The sequence below is a fragment of the Tympanuchus pallidicinctus genome, unplaced genomic scaffold (genome assembly GCF_026119805.1).
Source record: "Tympanuchus pallidicinctus isolate F22 unplaced genomic scaffold, pur_lepc_1.0 scaffold17, whole genome shotgun sequence".
Taxonomy (NCBI): domain Eukaryota; kingdom Metazoa; phylum Chordata; class Aves; order Galliformes; family Phasianidae; genus Tympanuchus; species Tympanuchus pallidicinctus.
The window spans coordinates 8,962,543-8,982,960 of NW_026294690.1; the positions used below are offsets into that span (position 1 = coordinate 8,962,543).

At 49.9% G+C, this 20,418-nt stretch overlaps 2 long non-coding RNA genes across 2 annotated transcripts in view; both read right to left on the bottom strand.

Moving 5' to 3' along the window:
* LOC128078715 (uncharacterized) overlaps positions 1-10,020 on the bottom strand; it is a 40,303-nt gene extending 30,283 nt beyond the window's left edge. The window contains exons 1-6 of the long non-coding RNA XR_008205757.1: positions 8,855-10,020; positions 8,221-8,317; positions 7,442-7,620; positions 3,893-3,994; positions 2,091-2,145; positions 132-256 (exon numbers count right to left, since the gene is read on the bottom strand). This is a non-coding gene — a long non-coding RNA (uncharacterized LOC128078715). The remainder of the gene's footprint in view (positions 1-131; positions 257-2,090; positions 2,146-3,892; positions 3,995-7,441; positions 7,621-8,220; positions 8,318-8,854) is intronic.
* Positions 10,021-12,879: 2,859 nt separating this feature from the next.
* Positions 12,880-17,797, bottom strand: LOC128078592 (uncharacterized). Its single transcript, XR_008205713.1, has 4 exons — positions 17,251-17,797; positions 15,976-16,789; positions 15,726-15,821; positions 12,880-12,967 (listed from the first exon to the last, which is right to left on the bottom strand). It is a non-coding gene; the product is annotated as an uncharacterized LOC128078592 (long non-coding RNA).
* Positions 17,798-20,418: the final 2,621 nt, after the last annotated feature.

A 20,418-nucleotide genomic window follows, 5' to 3' on the forward strand; every position in this document is an offset into this window, starting at 1 on the left:
GTGAGAGGTGCCACTGGCTGGACATCAATCACCAGTGTCCCCAGGACATCCAGCAATGAGCGCTCACAGAGCAAGTCTCACAGGAAATTGGGTAAACCTGACCCAAGTGAGGTTTCCACTGAGCTTCTTACCTGTGTGTGGGATGTTTGTGTCCCCAGCTGTGCTGCTGGACTTTGGCTCTTCAGGCTGGTCCAGTCTCTCTCCTGAGACAGCTCCTGGAAGATATCAGGGCTCTCCCCACTTCTTCCAGCTCCCCCTGTTTGAAGGAGAAAGAGAAGTAACTTTTCTTCCATCTTCAGGATTCTAATAATAGTTGCAGAAGTTGCCGTGCTACAGCAGCCCATGGCAAAGTGAAGCTCTGCTGCACAGGTCCCTCGCTGGCAAGAGCAGGTAGAAAATAAGAAGAGTCGTAACTGTGTACACACAGGTGCTCCATATCACAGCCCTGTGTGCCTTTTCCAAACAAGTGAGGTGTTGGTGAACGTGGCTCCCAGGTGAGAGGGAGCCTGGAACCTGCTGTGGTCAGTATCTCTGGACTCAATGATTCTGGCCCAGGGAAGGATCCCAAGACCTGACCAGGCTGCACCCAATCCTGTAGGGCTGCTGGGCTTTCTCTAACCCCAAGTCCCTCTGGCTCCTCCAGCAGTGAATGGCCCTTGCACAGCTTGCAGGCAGCAAGCAATCCAACCTCCTTTTCCAGGATGTGCCAAATTATTTTGTCCCCTTTGCCATGGAGATGGAGGGAACAGATCCCTGTAAAGCTGAGGGAGCATCAGTTGGTGACAGGTGGGGACTTAGGGTCCTTAATCCTCAGAGTAATAAGACCTGTACAGAAAAGATGGATTCAGACAGCTTCACTTTTGCTTTCCACTCTTCAGCCATCTCTCTCACCTCTGCAACACTACATCTCTTGTATTGCAGAGATGCCACATTTTGGAAGGAGAGCTCCTTAGCCCAGCAAAACCAACTTTAGCAAACTGGGAGGGTTTTTGACTTGAAGATTGAGGAGGAGAGGAAGGACAGGGTACAGTGGAGAAAAGGGATGAGAGATGGGTGGGAAGGAGGAGGTGAGTGGCACAGCGTCCTGGGAAGCGCAGCCAGCACTGCTCCCGGCCCCCAGCCTGGTGCAACTGCAGCAACATCTGCTCCACTTGAGCTCTGCTCAGTTAGTGGCATGTTTGTTTAATTGTGGGCCCAGTTTGTTATTTTGCTTCCCATTAGGAAGCTGAAGAAAGGAGGAGGAGGCTGTTCTCATTCTGGCGAGCATTTCGCCAGCACATTGAGGTTTCTTTCCATGGTGCTGGGTAGTCAGAACTCGCTGTACAAGGCAGATGCCTCCGAAGCCCATTGTTCAACCTGGTGCATTAAGGGCTCACACTTGTAATTTTGGCGCTGATCCCCTTCTCCCATTGTGTGAGCAGAATGGGCTGAAAAAGGAGAGCCTGTCCTCTTTATCTGGCAGCAAGGGAAGGAGGCAGAAGCTGCCCTGCCCGCCAGGGCTCGATGCTCCTGTGGCAGTGGGGGGAAGCTGTGGACATGTCCCTGCCCACTGCTGGGAAAGTCACTTAACTTTCACTCTGCTGCAGCTCCTTGGCCTCCCTCCAGCTTTCCCAAATTCACCACTGATTATTTTGGAAAAAAGAGGACTTCTTCCTGCCTGGATGTTCAGTCTTTTTGTTTGTTTGTTTTAATTAAAAAAAAAGAGCATTGTTAAAAAGTGGTTTTTTTTTTTTTTTTTTTTACTGCTGGACAAAGAGCCCTGAAGCTGTATGCACAGTGGTCAGAGCATGGAGAGCAAAATCCCTTTTGTGCCATGCCCTACAAGTGAGGAATAACCATATCAGACCAAGGCAGCACTATCAGAGGACTTCCATGACATGGGCATCTCCAGGATGAGTCTCTGGGAAGTATCTGGGCTTGGAGGAGTTGCTGTGAGATGCAGGCGTGCCTTCTGCTCATCCTGTTGGAAGCCTGCTGAGCCAGCATGGAGCACAGAGCTGTACAACGGTCTGACAATCTGCGTACAACATAGTTCTCATTCTCCATCACTGCTCAAAACTGGAGCCCCCAACCCAAACCATTGGACTCACCCTATATTTTCTGCAGCAAGGCACCAAGCCCACCAGGAGTGTTTCAGACATCTGCCTGAAAACAAAACAAATACCTTTCCTTAATGCAATAGATGGATTTAAAAAAATGAACCGAACATCAGAAGCTTAAATATAAACTTAGATTAGTGAAAAGGCAATACAAACAGAGCCCTGACTCTGCAAACATTTACGTATGCAAGAATCCTGGGCACTCGAGCTGAAGGGGAAGGATCGTGTATCTGAACACACTCATGAGGATGGTGTCTTTGCCTTGCTGGAGCTGCACGCAGACCGATTGACACAGAGCTCCCATCAGCAGGGCAGAAGTGCAGCCATGGCTTTGCCAGCCACGTTCTCTCAATTTTCTGTACAACACAAGGTGCAATTTGCCAACCCAGCCTGCGGGTGCTGCTTGCACGGATGCTCCGATCCCAGCTGGCGGGATGAGGGCCAACACCGGCACCACAGCCCAGCTCAGGGAGCTGACAGCTCTGTGACTTCACTCAGTTTAAGGTCCACACGGAGCGAATACCAACACGAGGTGTCCGTGCTGCAGGGGAGCTGGGAGGCTCTGTTACAGAACAAGTGTCCATTAGCGCAGGAGGCAGCGCAGATGCTAACTGGCTGTGGTGCTATCCCTCACTGTTACAACTTTGGACAGTTAAGATCTTGATGACATTATGAGTGGGGCTAGGGGCAAACCGTGGCCGCAGCCAGATTAATAGCATGCACAGGGCTGGGCTGATCCCTTTGCTCAGTACCGAAGCGAGTGCTGCTTTGCTCCCGAACTTCCCTGCTCCTCCCCATAGCCAAACTCGCAACCGGCTCACCGAAACGAGGTGGATTTAAGCACAGCCCCCCTAAGTCAACGCGTGGCACCGAACACGAAGCAGCGACGCTCACAGCATCCCCGCATGGAGCCGGGATGGCCGAAGCCCTTTCCCAGCCCCGCGCTCTCCCAGCACAAACCTCTCCCACCCCACGCCTCGCCCACCCGCCGCTCAGCCGCCAGCCCAGGGGCGTGCGGTGTTTGCTTAAGCCGGGGCTGGTTTCACGTTTTCGCAGTGATATGATAATTGCGTTTAGATAGCCCTGTCTCTCTCTGCTGGGCTTTTCACAGGGCTCTCCTGGCCCCCAGCAGGGCTCATTTAAAAGCGGCTCCGCTCTCAATGACACGCCGCAATGTTTTCAAAAAGAAACAAGCAGCGAGAGGCTCGCTGGAAAAATAACAAAGAGACCCAATTACAAGCCAATGTGTTGAAGGGTCCCAGGGCCGTCTGTGGGCAAATTAGGGCCAATTAAAGGTCAAAATGATTTAAGGTATAAGGAGAGAGGGAAGAGAAACAATTGGCCGGATTCCTGCACAGAATAAGTGTCTGCTGCTCGGTTTGAATAGGTTTTAGCGCCCAAATGATAGAGAAACTTCAGAGCTGAGGTTTTGCCCGATGTTTAAAGTGGGTGTTCGTGCCTGAGAAAGCGGCACAGAGGGCTGTTTGGGGGAGATGTGCTGCCAAGCTTTGCATATGCCTTCCTGCAAAGGCAGCTTGGAGCCATAAACCCGAGGTCTGGAGGCTGAGAGGCCATGCTTGGCTACATCGTTTTTTTCAGTTAGAAGTCTATTCGGTTTTGATGGTTAGGAGGTATTTAAAAAGTCACACTCAGCTGATGTAGCACAGCCCTCCTGCATGAATATACCTTGTCTCCTGTCCTGTGTACATTCGTGCACAGAGAAAAGCATCTCTCCCTGACCTCAGCTCCTGGGTAAGCTCACCTTCACCCACCTGCAAAAGCTGAAATCTCACCTAAAACCAGCCCAGCATCTGCAAAGCAGGCTGGGGATTTCACACGGGGTTTCCTTCCAGGCTCAGTCCTTCCACCCGCAGCCAGCTCAAACCCCAGCAATGCTGCAATGAAAATAGAGTGATAAATACTGTCACCAGTGCTATTTAAAACCAGAGAACATGTTCACCCCGCTGCTTTCTGTTGGATTTCAAATGAAGATTTTGGAGGAGATGGCTTTCTCATTGTTTTTATCCAGAAACAAAGAAGCCTGGAGAAGGCCTGAACTTCTGCTGGCTCCCTGCATCTCCCGTGCTTTGCCATGGGTGGTTCAGCAGCTCAACCACGCTCTGAGAGCTGCAGGGCCGAGCGAGCAGCTCACTGCGTGGCAGAGGGCAGGCAGGGAGTGGTGGAACCCCAACACAGCAGGGTGGGCAGCGTGTGGTTTGGGTGAACAAAGCCAGGCAGGTGGATCCAGGTCTCATTTCAGGCTCATCCTCCTGCCACTGTCACATTTTAGTAATGGACAAAAAAAGTAAAGAAATCACAGAATAAAATCTCAGGGTCAGAATCATGAAGGCTGGAAAGACCACTAAGATCATCTAGTTCCACCATCAACCCATCACCACCATACCTCTGAATCACATCGCTCACTGTGACATCTACCCCTCAAAACCTCCAAGGACGGCATCCCCACCACATCCTAGGCAGCCCATTCTACCACCTCACCACTCATTCTGAGAGGAAATTTTCCCTAACATCTAGCCTGAACCTCCCTGCACAACTTCAGGCCCTTACCTCTCACCCTACCAAGAAATGAAGCACTTCTTTCTTTTTTTTATTCCCAGAATTTTATTTTATACCTTTCTGGGTGAAGAAATACTGAAACTCAGGGGAAAGACTCAGGGCAAAAGAAATGCAGACATAACATTTCAAACAGCCTGTGCTGCTGGCTGGCTTTTTATAAGAGGGCAGATAAAGCCACCTGGAGCAAGATGGCACAACCAATGCTTCCACCCAATTTTTCATCGTCTGTGACATCTTCAGCATTGCCCACCCAGACGTTTTGGAGACAGATGGTTGTTAACTACACATTTTCTTACAGTCTTGCTCATTAAAAACAGTCAAACAAAGACGAAAGCAACCTTTAAAAAACAACCCAACAGTTTAAACTCGTTTTACAAATGGCTTTAAAACATCCAGCCGTGTCCCACCTCATCCTGCCCCTTCCTACCATCTCCAGCTGGAAAAAAAAAAAAGAAAAAAAAAAAAAAGAAAAAAAAAAAAGAGGCCATAAAACAGTTCTGTGCAGTCACATGTAAATCCCCTGTCTCTGTTAAGGCGAGAGATTAGCCTGTTAACAAAGTTACCTTGTCACCTACCCTGCTTAATCCTTGCATTTCAAAGTGTAATTTTATTGAGCGCCTGGGAGCTGAAATCTGGTGTGTGTTATTTATTTATTTATGCCGCTCAATCGGTCCCTACTTTTTTTTTTTTTTTCCTTCCTTTCTCTCCTTTAATTCACCTGGACCTCAATAATAATAATAATAATAATAATAATAATAATAATAATAATAATAATAAGTATATATACATATATATACATATATATACATATATATATATATTTTTTAACTGTGCCGACAGCCGTGGATTTTGGAGAGGCGGCACCTCTGCGTGTGCATAAATTTCCATGTCTTTCTTTAACCCTTTGGAAGCTGGGGAAATGCAAAGCCCCCATCCCCGCCCCGCAGCTCGCTGAGCCGGCAGCTGCCGGCGCTGTGTGCTGCACGGCCGGGCTGCAGCGGGGTATCCCAGCCGTAAATCTGTCAATACAAAGAGAACGACGCACACGCAAAAAAATGCGGTTAAACCCAAGAAAAGCAGCATAATTACAGGTTCATTACGGCAAACAAAAGCGTCCCCCGATCCCACCCCTTTGGCAGGGACGGAGGGATTCCAAGAGGCTCATTATGTAGTTACGTCGGTAGGGTCAGAGCACAGCGTTGCGGCCCCGCTCCCTGCCCAGCTGGGATGCGCCCATCGGGGCGCCCCGTGTCCACCCGGCCTCGTCTCAAACCTTCTTTCGGGTTCATTTAAAGTGCATTTGGCCACAGTGAAAGGCGCTGGGTGGCAGCCTGAGGACCAAAGGCTTTCTACTGATCTGCCAAGGGAATGGAAAGGGGAGGCTGGGTGCAGGAAAAGGGACAGCAGTCCCATCTCTACGGCCTGCTCAGTGCCAGCTTTGCATTCCAAACCCTCCTCGGTGCCAGCTGGCCAAGACACAAGGCTACCATGGCCCATCCAGCCACCTCCTCTCTGCTTGCTAATGGCTCCGACCCAACCTGGGTTGGAAGATCACAGTGACCCAACTCATACCAAATTTCCCAGAAGTTGGGAAACTCAACACACTAAACCTTTTCCCCAGGACACCTCCAGCCCTGTGCAAGCCCTGCAAGGGATGCAGCCGGTGCTTTTCAGCTGTTTCCAACACACGGCTCCCTTTCTCACCGGGTGTGAAGTCCCCTCCGACACCACATGCCCCTTCCAGAGCCACAGCTTCCCTCTCTGTCCGACAAAGAATTGAGGAACTCCAACGGCTCCGCCAAATATTCAGGGAACCTGGCAGCCCCCTTCCCTTCCACCCGCAGTGGCGGTGAGCACTGACAGCACGCCCACACTGGGCCTGCCTCCATCTGTAACCCAAACGTCAAAACATTTCCTCCTGCAGCCCCGTTTTGCTCATGGTAGTCCTGACCCCAGGTCTGAGCCGCACTGCTTTTGGGGTCTGCCTTGCCGAGCCATTACTGTCACTGCCCCACTGTGCGCAGATAAGAATAGGCTGCTTCTTCTGACTCATTTAGCTAAAACAATGGAGCCACCAGAGGCCAAATTAATCCCTGGTGACTTCAGCAAAGTTCCACCAGGCTAAATTTGGTCCCAAGTGTACAATTAGCACGGAGGAGAGCACGGTGTCATGACAGCCTCTTGGCTCTTCCCTTGGGCTCCCTTCGTCAGCCCCATGGCTGAGTGCTCCCCTGCCATTTCTGGGCACGGGGAAGGGCCCCCTGCTAGGGACAGGCAGCCCATCATGGGCTGGGGCAGGACAGATCCCATTTCCCTTGGAGCTGCCTTGAGTTTGCCATGGAGCCCCATCCCCTGCTGCCCACAGGCATCCCCACAGTACTGTCTTCAGCTGGTCCAGGTGTCCCTTTGATGGCCATGGAAGGGAGGCATGGGCTGGAAACAACTGAAAAGCACAGGCTGCACGGAGACTCAGCCCTCACCAGCCTCTGTGCAGTAACTTTGTGGCCACCAGATTCCCTCTAGTAACAGCTAAACCACCAAACCACATTTTTTCAGCACATTTGTGTTTCAGATGTAGAAGAATGGGTCAGAAATCGCTAAAGGAATCGTCTCGGGTGACTCTTAGCTGACCCAGGAGCTGAGGCTTTGCTCAGCAGCTCCCGCAGCCACACACAAGTGCTGTGTGCGAAAAACAGAAGGTGCAGAAATAAAATATAAAATAAGTATTTAAAAAAAAAAGAAGAAGAAGAAGAAGGTAACCAGACCTTTTCAAACTCCAGAAGTACTTCCTCAAACACATGGTTTTGTGCATCAGGCACAGGCAGAGTCTGGATGGCAGTGCTGATCCTGCTCTGCAGCACAGTGCACGCAGGTGGGTCTCACCAGCAACGGCTCGTGTAGGATGGGGTTTGCTCTGAGAACACTCTCACTAACCTCAGAGTGCCTGTGCATTGGAAAAAAAACAAGCAATGAGAAAGCCTCAATTAATTGAAAATATAATACATATACATATAAAAGGGGAACAAAGAGCAGAATGTGGGAGTCGGGGAGGTCTGTGCTTGGAGCCTCCCTCCCATGCTCCCCTGCCCTTCCTGCCCCACAACCCGGAGCAGTTTCAGCTTCTCATTCCACTGACAATTCTTCATAGGCTCCAGGATTTGAGGGAGCTTCCTGTTTCACCACAAAACCTCACGTCCTTTTGCTTTGTCTGGCTGTTAAAACTGTGCCAACAAAGTGGCATTGAATGCATTTACCCCCTGTCTTGAGCCCGACGCTGAAGCTGCACTGCTCGTCGTGGTTTGGTTCCTACATCCCCTCTCCACATATTTCCCCTCTTGCAAGCACACAGTGGTTGCTCCAGCATTGCATGGGTTGCGTGTGTTATTTTGTTATTGCACGGTTGCTGGTGACAACTGATCTGCACGCACTGCTTTGTTTTTGCAGGGTTGCTTTAAAATCCTAGGCTCCTGGTATTAGTTCCATTTATTTATTTTAGGAAAGGGTAGTTTTAAGGCTTGAAAAATAAACACGCTTAAAGACATACCGAGTTATGGGGAGGAGATGGTGAGTCCCTATGTTCCGCTCTTCTGGGCAGGACTGGCTGTTGGTGTTTGGTGTTTTGGCAGCTCGTGTTGGTGTCACTGCAAAAACAGCACGTTATTAATGATTCTCCAAGGGCTTGAGTTACTGCAAAAAGCTTCACCAGACACAGGGTTTAAAAGTTCAGATGAGGGAAGAGGTGTAAAGAGAAGAGGAAAAGCTCTGGTGTGGCTGATGAGGGCTTTCAGCATCATCCTGTGCCAGGCTGCTGATGGGCAACCAGGCAGTGAAAAGAGCTCTGTAAGGCACAAATACATTCCAGCTCACTACAGCACATCCCCAGAGCCTCCCAAAGCCCATACTCTGGGAACACAGGCCCAGTCCTCACCTGGCCTCAGCACTGTGTCCAGGGCTCATTTTTTGCTAATGAAAAGAGGTAACAGCTGAGTTTGGGAAGTACTGGGAAGGAGAAGAAAACACACTGCCCAGCAGATCATCCACAGCTCTGCTGTGAAAGGGGAGACTGAGGAGACAATGAAATTGAGGAGAGAGACTCCTGTCAAATGAAAAAATTAAGTCTCAGGGTATGTAATTGATGTGCTCTTGATGTGGACCCTAAATCATTTACAAAGCCTTACCTGGCACAAGCAACTCCTGCACCAAGGCAGTGGAGGACAAACATCCTGAGCAGTGTGATGAAGCAGGCAGCGGGAGCAGCTCCAAAGCAGGTCTCAATAGCATGAACTTCCCCATGGGGCTCTGGGGTTCTTCCTGCCTTGTCCTCCTCTTGTCCCAGCTGCTGGAAGTGGATTGCTTACTACTGTGGGCACAAGAACAACTCCAGCACCCCAAATGGGAGATTCCTCCAGCAGGACATGGCTTCAACCTAGAGATGCAGCTCTCCTTCGCTGCTGACATTTTTCAGCTGAACCCAACATCAGCTCAATCCTAAACACCAGTATGGGCTACTGAGAAGCATCTCTAACACACCACAGTGTTTTTTCAGGGCATCAAACATCCTTGGCCATCACCGTTTGGGAACAGATTTCAAACTGCTTCTCTCCCCACAGTTACTCTGCTCTGTGCTCCTAACCCACAGCAATAGAGCAATCAGCAAACAAACCGACTGCTGGACAAAACGAGGTCCTTGGGGAGCAGGATGAGCTGCACAGATACTCCCCAGGGCTCCACCATCCAGGCTGAGGTGGAGGAATCCAACCCTGCAGCTGGCTGCGCTATCCCATAAGAAAGACATCAATCTTGAGGACATTTTCCACTATCAGTCATCCTCAGTGCTTTTTCCTGCCCCATCAGCTGCAGCAGTCAGATGGCACCAACATCCCTACTCTGTCCCCATCCTAGTGTTGTGACAGTCTGCTCCATAGGCTGAGTGTCAGCACAACCACCTCAAGCCCCCACCAGCTCCTCTCTGCCCGGGGCATGCGCCATCCTCCCGACACTGCCTACAAACTCTATTAGCTTTGTAATTAAAAACAGCTGTAATCTGATCAGGTGGAGATCACGGTTACAAAATGAAGGAAGCCATTAGCAGGAAATGTTGTGGTTCAGGCAGACATCAAATCAGTTTAAAGAGATTGGATTTCATTGTTTTTATACAGTTACTCCATTACTATAATGCACTGGGTCCATTTAAGCGGCTGGCTCGGAGGAGTGCTTATAAGGCAGTAGTGACATCTATGTGAAATGAACGGCATAAACGGTGAGCGGCGAGGAGATAGCACTGAATTTACACCCCTCTCTCTACACTGAATATCAATACACCGGAGTGGGGTTTGCAGGGGTGTCCTGCTTTTCCAGCCCCTCCCCCCCCGCCCCAATTTCCAGCCCTTCTGTAGGATAGGGGGAGCCCCCCCAGAGCAGCTTGGCTCAGAGGACCTTTCCTCTCCTAAGCCACTGTCCTGGCTCCTGGGCAGTGAGATGGAGTGAGAACTGAAATCACAGCAGTCACACCATTCTGCTTCCTCCCGATGAACAGCAGTGGGTCAGGGCACAGCCTGGGCACCTCTTCTCACTGGGGTGTTATTTTTTTCCTCAGTTTCCTCTCCTTGAAAACAAAAGAAACTCCCAAATAATTAAAAAAAATAAAAGAGAGGTGTGGGGTGGGGGGGAGATCAGCTGTGCTGGGAAGCATCAGCCTTTGGCCCAGTGCTCATACCAAGGTGCAGGATGTAATCCAAAAGCAATGTTGCTGGGAGGGGCTGTTTGCAAAATCCGTCAGCTCCCACTTTGCTTCGGGATGGGATGCAGCTCCTGTACCTACAGAAAGTCCTACACTGAGCAGCACGTGGCTGAGGGCAGTCAATGGAGGAGCGAGAGGGACAGGAGTGGGGAGGCACAGGGTTCTGGGATCTGTAGCCTGAGAACTCAGAAACCTTTCCAGGCAGCGCAGAGCACAGGCAGAGCCTCCCCTCCTTCCCAATCTCCTCATCAGAGCGGGAGATAAGAAGGGGCCTGCAGACAAACGCCTGCTGCCTCCCACCCGCTGTGAGGAGCCCCCCCAGGCAGCACCTTGTGGTTAGCAAAGGGCTCTGGCACTTTCCAACCCATCCTGGGCAACCTCCCTCCCCTCCCACCTCTCACCCCAACCTGTATCAAATGCATCAAAGCCTGAGTAAATTATGTTCCCCTTGACCTGCTGGCAGCAAGTTCAGGCACAGGACATTAAAAGAGTAGAGGCTGAGGTTTCATGGTCAGCGGAGGTGGAGGAGGAACTGCATTGCTTTTGCCTTTAGAAGCGACGTTTTTAGTCACGTTCAGCATTTGGCAAAGCTGAGGTGGGGCTCAGGTGGAGCCGGCTAGGAGCCGGGGAGAGGATTTCAGAACAGCCCCCTGCTGTGTTACGTGGCAATTTCATTTGGCCTGGGCTCTGCATAGATGAGACCACCAGACAGCAAACACAAAATGATCACAGAAGCTTGGGTTGGAAAGGAGCGCAAAGATCACCCAGTTCCAACCTGGTGCTACGGGTAAGGTTGCCAACCACTAAATCATGCACAGGACCAGGTTGCCCAGGGCTCCATCCATCCTGGCCTTGAACATCTCCAGGAATGGGGCATCCAAAAGATAGCAAAGTGCCCCTACGTTCTCACAGACCTGGTGGCACACAGGCCTGGCAGCATGAAGGTCCAAGAGCACATAGACCCAGTGGTTGCTTCCTGGCACTGCCACAGCTCTGGATGTGGCACTGGATGGAGCACCTTGCTCCCAAATCACTCTGCCAGTCCCTGAATAGACGGCATCGAATCTGGAGCCTGTGAAGCCACTGCCAGCAAAATAAATATTCGGGCATATTTTTAGCATGGTCTCGTTCAGAGAGAATTTCTTTGTGTCCTTCTGAGGAGCTTGCCGGATCTTTCATCAGTTTGTTTTTCTCATTAGCCGGCATAAGCTTTGTTCTTATTTAATAAAGATTAGGATCTGCTGCCTCCAGCCCTCTCTTTTTGCTCCTCTGTCAGGCCCGTGGGGGCTCGGGCTGCAGCGACGCGTTTGATGTCGGCCACGGAAGTTGAAATGCGGGACAGAAGCTGGGGTTTGTTTCCCCCAAACACCCCCATGCTTATTCAGCCCTTGTGTGTGCCCCACTGAAAGGCAAAGGCATGGCACAGTGATGGAAAGCTGCTACCTGGGCATGGAGGTTTCTAGGTCTGCTGGTGCATGCTTTGCAGGGTGATCTGAGCTGCCAAGAGAGCATGGAAAGAGAACAGCGAGCTGACCTGTCCATATGCCTCACAAAACAGACATGACACAGATGGGAGCTGCTTCTTCCAGCCCTGGGGTCAGGGAGAGACAAAGGAGCTCCTATTCCTTTATATACAATCAGATTCTCCTTGTGAGCACGGGGAATAAAATAACTGCTTGCTTTTCTGGAGCTGACTCATTCCTTGAAAAGAGATGGGTTAAAATGACGGCAGTCATGAACCAGAATGAATGCAATGGACTCCCAGCAGAAGGCAGTGGCATCTCCTGAGCTCTGAAACTCCAATCCCAACTGACAGCCGCAGGTTGGACCAGCACCATGTCCTGCCAGTGTGTGAGGGGGCAAGGGGCTGGGCTGTTCCCATGGTACAAACTGCATGCCCCAGCTAGAGCTGCCACAGGTCACCTCCTGGTTATTTCCTTCACTGTCAATTGCATGGACCAGACAGGTCTCTTTGCTATGTAGCTTGGTTTGGTCATTTCCAGACCAAGATTGTATTTACCTCTTGAGAAATACTGTGGTTGTTTGTCTGCACTAACATAGATGAGGTCCCCACATCCACCACTATTAATAGTGCTATTTATTAATGTAGTTTTACTTTCTTAGACATTTAATCAGAGAATGGCTTGGGTTGGAGGGGACCTCAAGGCTCATTTAGTTCCAACCCCCCTGCCGCAGGCAGAGTTGCCTACTGCTGGATCAAGCAATAAATCAGGTTTTTATTTCTCAAAAATGAAATAAAATCATTGAGCTCTTACACGAGGAAGGCTCCCATTTCTAGCAAGAAACATATTTAGCATACGCGCACTTGTGGAGGGATGCATAGCTCCACGGCCAATAACACTTATCGCTTCGCCTCCCATGGGGAGATAAGGGCAAAGGCACGCAGGGCTGCGGGGCAGGAGCTGTTTGCTGAATGGGGCCTGGAAGGAATCCAGTCCCCACCCCAGTGCAGCCTTACCTGCGCCCAGGTGTGCGCCGGCGCCGGTCCCCGCGTGCTGTGCACCAATGCCAGCCGTCGGAGCTCGTGTCTCTGGGAGGGAGAGCAGAGAAGGCAGATTTTACACACAGTATTTCTTTTCTTTAACAGTCACTGCTGTAAATGAACTCGCCCTCGCTGTATTTGTGTCACTTGCGTTTGCTGCCTGGGACAATGTGAGAGTGCAAGTTTTCCTGGCATGACTGCTCTTGGAAAATCAGCTTCAAATCCATATATGATAGTATTCATGGAAACCACAACTCTAATTCACATGCACTGATTTCCCTGCCAGAAAGCATGCTTCCATCCAACCCAGGGATAGAAACATCACCCTGTGACTTCCTTGCCCAATCACGACCAACTGATCCTCTTCAAAACTCAAATATTTTCCAGGGAATGTTTGCAACCCACAGTCTAAAAAAAGAAAATCTTCCCCACATTCATGCAGTGGCTCAGTGTCATAGCTGTATTCAAGGAAGATTCCTGATAGGTATTTCCCAAGCCAGACTGCTCCTCTCCCAAAGAAAACAAAATGAAACAAAAAGCCTTGAGAACCAACTATTTTGGATACACAGATACTTCATTCAAAATTTCTTCCCTGTTTTCTCAAGTGCTTTAGTCTGTGCTACAGAGATGTACACACAGCTCACTAGCACAGAGGGAAGGATTCGACCCTTGTAAGCCCATCCTTCCCAATACCAGTGAGAGATGCTCCCAGCCACTGCTGTGCTCGGTGCAATGGGACAGAGGTTGGAGAGGTGGAGGGAGAGCCCTCGCTGAAGATAAAATCTATTTCTGATGTCTATAAAAACCAAACCCGAATTCACAGTTAGTTCAATGTGAGCAGTGGATGCGGGGTAATGGAGAATGGAGTTATTTATTAATAGAAGGGCATTTCAATAGAGATCTGAGGAGGTGATACGGACCAAATGGAGGCATTTACAGAAATAATGCTCAGGAGGGTTTACCTGGTGTGCCCAGGTGTCTTAGCACTAGTCCTGGGGAGGGCCACCTCCCGTTCTCAGGAAAAGTGTTTTTGGGGGCTGCATAAAATGGCCTAGGTTGAAAAGGACCACAATGATAACCTAATTTCAAACCCCCTGCCATAGACAGGGTCACCAACCACTAGCCCATGCTGCCCAGAGCCACATCAAGCCTGGCCTTGAATGCATCCAGGGACGCAGCAGAGCTAGAAGAGCAAGTGTGGAGGGGAGATGTGTGTCGAGGAGTATGTTCTTGCTGCACTTTTGGGGCAGTGGAGGAGCCCCACCTCCAAGACCTCCAAATCCACATTAGACTCCACTCCAATTCCTACTACTATCTCCCACAAAACACAGAATTCACCTTCCTGAATTCCTCGCTTACTCCTTTATAACCAACACCTCTACCCTCACTTGGCAGGGAAGCAGCACCACAATTCCCACCCATCTCTCCTTCACAGCCCCTTCTGGAGGGGCTCATTACCCATGCAAATAAATAACACTCCGACAGCCGATCCCCTCCCAGCACACACACACAATTCATGGGGGTCTTTGGGGAGCAGGGACAGCGGGGAGGGAGGAGCATGGTGCTGCGTGGCTGCATGTGGCAATCAAGCTTTCCCACCGCTGCATGTCCCTGGGGAGCAGCCCCTCTCCTGTTGGCAGAAGCTGCGTCTCTCCACTTTGCTAATCCCCCTCCGCTGCACCCCGACCCCTGGGAGCCCTGGGAACGCAGTGTTCGTCCACGCTGCCCCATCTCCCCTCTGCAAAATGGAGTGGGGAAGGAGGGGAAGGGGAAATGTGTTCTTCCTTAATTGATTTTTGGTGAAAAAGGCAGGCAAGCGCGACACAGTCAAATTAATTAGTTCCTGAGCTATTTGCAGTTATGAGCCACGTAAGATTAGTGGTCACTGTGACTGGGTGCTGAGAAGTGGAGGTAGGAGGAAGGTTGTAAAAATGCTTTTTTTTTTGCTCCTCTTTAAAAAGCAGAGAAAATAAAAAAGGAGACTTCTTGGCTGTCTCCCCAGCGTACCGTGCACAGATCCAATCTGGACAGCCCAATTTATGGGGTGAAATGACTGTTTTGGCCTATCCTGCACTGCCCACAATGACCCAAACAAATGCTCTCTCCAGGTCCTCTGCTCACCCCACTGTTGTCCCACCAAAGCGGGGGGACAATGCCAGCTCCCACACCCCAGTAGTGATATCTGTATCCCCTCTTGTCCTTCTACCCAGAGAGGCTGTGGGAGAGGCTTTGAAAGCCCCACACAGGCTCAAGGGTTGTGACCCAGTGTGAAGGGGAGCAAGGGTTGCCTGCTGCAACCTGATAACGCAGCAGCATCCCAAGGGGCGGCTGCAGCCGTGCTGCCCAGCCCAGGGGCACCCGCTGCCTTCAGAGATACAGCTATGCAGACATGCTCCCATCTGGGTATTGATAAGCGTGCCTGTTTGTGCATAAACACAGCACAACATGCAGCCACATACCTCTGCATTCCTCTTCCCCTCCCTCACTTCTCCCTTCCCCCCCCCCTCCTTATTCCTTTATCTCCTTCTCATCTGCTCTTGCCTGTTAGTTACACAAACCTGCACTGCAGCAATGGGGGATGATGAATATTTGGGGTGAATCTGAAAAGTTTTCAAGAGTTTGGGTGGAAGAAAGCAAAAAGAGAAGGTCCCAAACCCAAACACTGCCAGACTGACTTCAGCCAGGGAAGCAGCACTGAGTCCATCCACTCCACACTTACTGCATGCTGTCCAGTTCACCTGATGTTGTCTGTCTCTTCTTGCTCCCAGCAGGATAGCAAAGTTGGCACTGAATACTGCTTTCTTACCTCTGATTCCATTACAGCTCACAGCCTACTATCTGCATCCCTGGTGTGGACCAGACTAATTCTAGAGGCAGAATGTTTTCTAACTCTCCATCATTCCTGGAAAAACAATAAAGGAAAAGACATAGTGGCCAAGTCTTAATGCCTAAGCAAGTTATTAAAGGAAATCTGTACTGGACAAACTCAATGACAACCACGACCCAGCTGTAGAAACCCCTCACAATTCACCCCAAAAGTATTGTGGCATGTTCACCACTCCTTCACAGAGCCCTCCTCATCCCTCTGCTCTCAGAGGTCACCCAGCTCCATGAAAGGGGACACAAGTAGAATAAGCAAAAAACTGGTAGAAGAACCTGTGGATTAGTAGAAACGTTCATCTTTCCCATTCTGGCAGCTCAAACAGGTAATGTTGCTTCAATAGATTCCAGGGAGGGGTGACTACCCCTCCAGAAGGACTCTTTAGAGAACGTGGGTTTGAGCACAGGGCAGCATGTGAACCCAAGGCAGCATGGCTCCACTGCTCACTGGCTCTCTGGAATGGAGTTGTATACTGAATTTATGAGCTCTTAAGTCATCACATTTACAATTTATATTCTCCAGTCTTTTAATCTCAGCAATAAACTTGGACTAAACCTTTGCTGAGGCAGTGTGGAAATTTCACTGTTCCCGGCAGCCTCGTTTATGAGTCCACAGGCAGGACCAGAACTTAAACTTGTCTCCTGACATCTTCATTGTGGGGTCAACTCCACTTGCCCACTCCCAGAAACAGTTGCAACACATTGGCAAATACTGGGGGGTGAATGCTAGCAATGATCTCCTATGATCTCTCCTTCTAGAGGAGGATGCTGCTTCCCTTAATGAGGCGCACCAGTTTTATGTGCACACAGCAATCTAAATATTGTAGGACTCCGGACCTTGCCATCCCCTGCAAACCAGCCTCAGAGGTGCATTTTTACTCTCCTAGAGTTGCTTTACTTCAGCAGAAGAACCATCTTCAGAGGGTTTCCTGCTGGAGTGGTGGCTTTTGACAGGAACCGGTCTCCAAGGTGGGCATGTCCTCTACAAACCTAAAATTGAGATGGAATTGGCAATGGTAAAGCTACAAAGGGAGGCAGGCCCTCCCTGCTTTCACAAACCCCATGCTTTCAGAAGAGGGTGGCATCATTTCTGCAGAATGCTTCAGTGGCCTCAAATAACACACTGAACTGTCAGGCACAAACCCAAGCGATGGCGTGAGCCAGCTCTGAAATAATGAGAAGCTGATCTACAGCTTTTCCCCTCTGGTTTATTAAATGAATGCTCCACATGCCACTTCCCACTGACTGGAGACAGAGCAAAAATCCCAGGACAGTAACTCATCATCCTTTCTTCCCCTGAGAAGATTCAAGGCTGTAGCTATGTATGGATGTTGCAAAGTGATAAAGTTGCTGCGGCTTCGCGAGTTACCACGCACCGCCTGAGCTGCGCTGCCTGACCGCGCACACGCTGCCGGCTCCCTGCGACTGGGTGGTAAAACATGTTCACTCACGATGGGGCTGGAGCAGGTACTCCGGCAGCGGGCTCCAGATAAGCACGCTCTGTTGATAAGCAGTGCCTCATTAGGCCCCGGGACTCAACCGCTTGCAGAGCAATCCTTGGCCCAGATGTTCCTCTTCTTTTCAAGTCGTAGGCTTCAGTCACGGAACTGGCAAGGGGACGGCGCTCTGGGAAAGCGGTCAATATCGAATTAATCCTTGTATGTAGAATGGAGAGGAAGAAGAGTCCAGATCTGTGCCAGAGAGAAGGAATAGAGAAGGATCAGCCAACTGTAATGCTGAGTACAGCCTCAGCAGAGCTGTGCCTGGGTGAGGACGTTGCAGATGACACGTGGAGATGACCCAGGCAGTGAAACTGGAGTGCTCTGAATTCTCCTGGGATCAGAGTCCGTGGAGAGAAGTTACATCACCGTTTGTGCTTTCCAAGACTGGAGCAAGGTCTTGCCCTGGGCATGATCGAACGTAAAAAACATGCCAGGCCCCTTGACTCCAGTAAGCAGGACCAGACCTTCTCTTTGGCTTCATACCTCAAAAAAACAGTGTTTCTTTGGAGGTCCTGCTCCTTGCCACCACCTAGAAGCCGAGTGCCCTCTTGCCTGAACCATGGTTTGGCCTCAAGGCTCAGGAAACTGAATCCAGACACAGCTCTCCAGGACCTATTCCAGCTCCATCTTCCATCTTCCATCCCACCATAAGCATCTGCATTGAGGGGACACATTTTCTACTTATTTTCAATCCTCATGCTGAAGGCAAGCAGGACACTCTGCCATCCAACAGGAGGTCAGGCTTATATGCTCATCTGTAGTTGTCTTGGAGATCACGGCTTGGGGAGCAAGCAGGGGATAAGCACAGATGCCTTAAGGGAAAGCATCCGATGACAGCTTGAGTGGTGGGACAAAGTGTGACGTGTGTTTGTTTAGATAGCCAAAGGACTTGGAACAAATGTCTGTGGCTCATGTTTTAGATAAAAGGAACCCAGACTTGTGAAGGTATCAGGGGGGATGGTGAGAAAATGCTTATCAAGAATCCCTTGGCCCCCAGACCCTTTTATAATAGAATCAACTATAATACAAGGAACAATAACAACAGAAGAAAGTTTTCACATCTCAGAGATGCTCACTTCTTTCTGAACCAGGATATTTTTGGGATCCCAGCAGCAAGATCAGTGATAGGGGCTACAAATCTGGAGTTACCTGTGGTCCATGAACCAAAATCTTGGGGCGTTTTGCCCCTGAGTGCCCTGTGTTTTGCTCCTTGTCTCCCACCTGACCCACCACTGCTGCTTGGCTGGGAGGGGAGGGAAGAGTGGGACATGGTGGTGCCAAGGGGACAGGGACTGCCGCATCCACATCCATCTGGCATACTGAAGCAGAGACTGAAGGAAAAGGAAGGAGGGGGAGGGTAGAAGAGAAAATCCCAAAGATCCTCGGATAATAAGCACCATTAAGGTTAGTCTGTCTCATGATTGTTTCTTATTAAAAAGAGACTGTACTTTATCTGTGCAGGATATGCTGTTTGGATGAGGGAATTAGCAGAGTGACTGCCTCCATATCATCTAATTAGCAAAAATGTTGATAAGCAGATACAATCACATATGATTAGGATCCTTTTAAAAAGCCACTCCATTAATTAAATAGACAGAAAGGCCGCCTCCAGCCCTCGCGTGCCACTGATTAGAATACAAATATTTACACTAATCTCACCTCCATCAGCCATGGGACACTTTTGAGTATTTTTAGTGACATCAGATTACTATTGATTTCCATCCCCAATGTCAGACCATTTTGTTAGTATCTGAAAGTGCTGCCTTCAGTTTCGGATGCTTTAAATCATGTTAAGGGTTTATCTTAATGACGCTGCTGATAACCACTGTTCAGGTCACTCGTACTTTCTCTTCAAAGAACACAGTCTGGGCTGGTTTTTATTGTTTGTACTTGAGATTTGAGATACGAAAAACATTTCTCATTTCAAAGCCTTGGTTTCTAGGGATGGGGCTGCCAGGCTAGTTTGGGTCCAGTTACTTGCAGTGTGCATGCCTCTCCCATTTTCCTTTCTCTCCATCTCTCCTCGACCCTTTCTTTCTTCCTTGCAAACCCTTCTGGCTCACAACAGTGGTCTCTGTTGGATGGCTGCTAATCTCCAATGCCTGCCTGCTGTAGGCAGCAGACAAACAGGCAGTGAGTGTCCCCCGCTACAGGATGACAGGAGAAAAACACTCCCTATGTTTTAGATGGGTAGGACACACTAAATCCAGGACAGATAATCTACTGCGCCAGCAAGTCTGATAGGCACTCTGCAGCGAAAGCAAGTCCTGGAGGAGATGCTTTGCAGAGACAGCCCAAGGCAGGGCCACCTCCTTCCTTCCGTGCGCAGCAGATAACAAGCCTGGGAGCTTCCAATAGGGCTCTTTCACCTGTTTCTGACATCCCATTTTCACTTCTGGGTAGCAGAGAGCAGGAACAGCAATTGCTCCTGAAGTTTCTGCCAAGCATCTACAAAGAGATCACAGTGGCAGAGGATAGGAGAATGCTGCACCTTTTGGTGGCTTGTGGGTGGGAAGCCTGGATCATCCTCAAGTCCAGTGTACAGTCGGCCTCCAGACCAGCACTGCACTGCTTAATGGCAGCCTCTATCACAGGGCCAGAATACAGTGAGTACCTCCATAGTGCTGCCTCATCATTGACCAAAGAGGAAACCAGCCCAACAAAGCCCTTCCTCAGTGCCCATCATCTCCAACACTTTTCTTTCCTCCTTCACCATACTGCTTTCTACAAGCTGACATGGCTCCCTCTTGCCATCATTGCTCCACACTTACAATGTGTGTTAGAGCAGCAGTGGGCTCATGTGCTGTGCATACACTCTCTGGTATGATCAGCTGTTTACTCCTTCCCAAAGTGTGGAATAATGGAAATGAGGGCAGTGATCTGCAACCCACACTGCCATTAGTAGGTGTTTATGACAGGGTTACAGACAGCTGAGTTCTCATTGTTGGCACTTCCTTGGAGACCTCCTTCATGCAATGATTCCCTGCAAAGATATTGCATTTCCCACAGGAATGACAAAACCAGGGAATAGAAACAGATGCAGGAAAACCTCACACTGGATCAGGGAGTTCAGCTCCTCAGACTGAACTTGCCAGTATTGAGCTTATGCAGCATCCC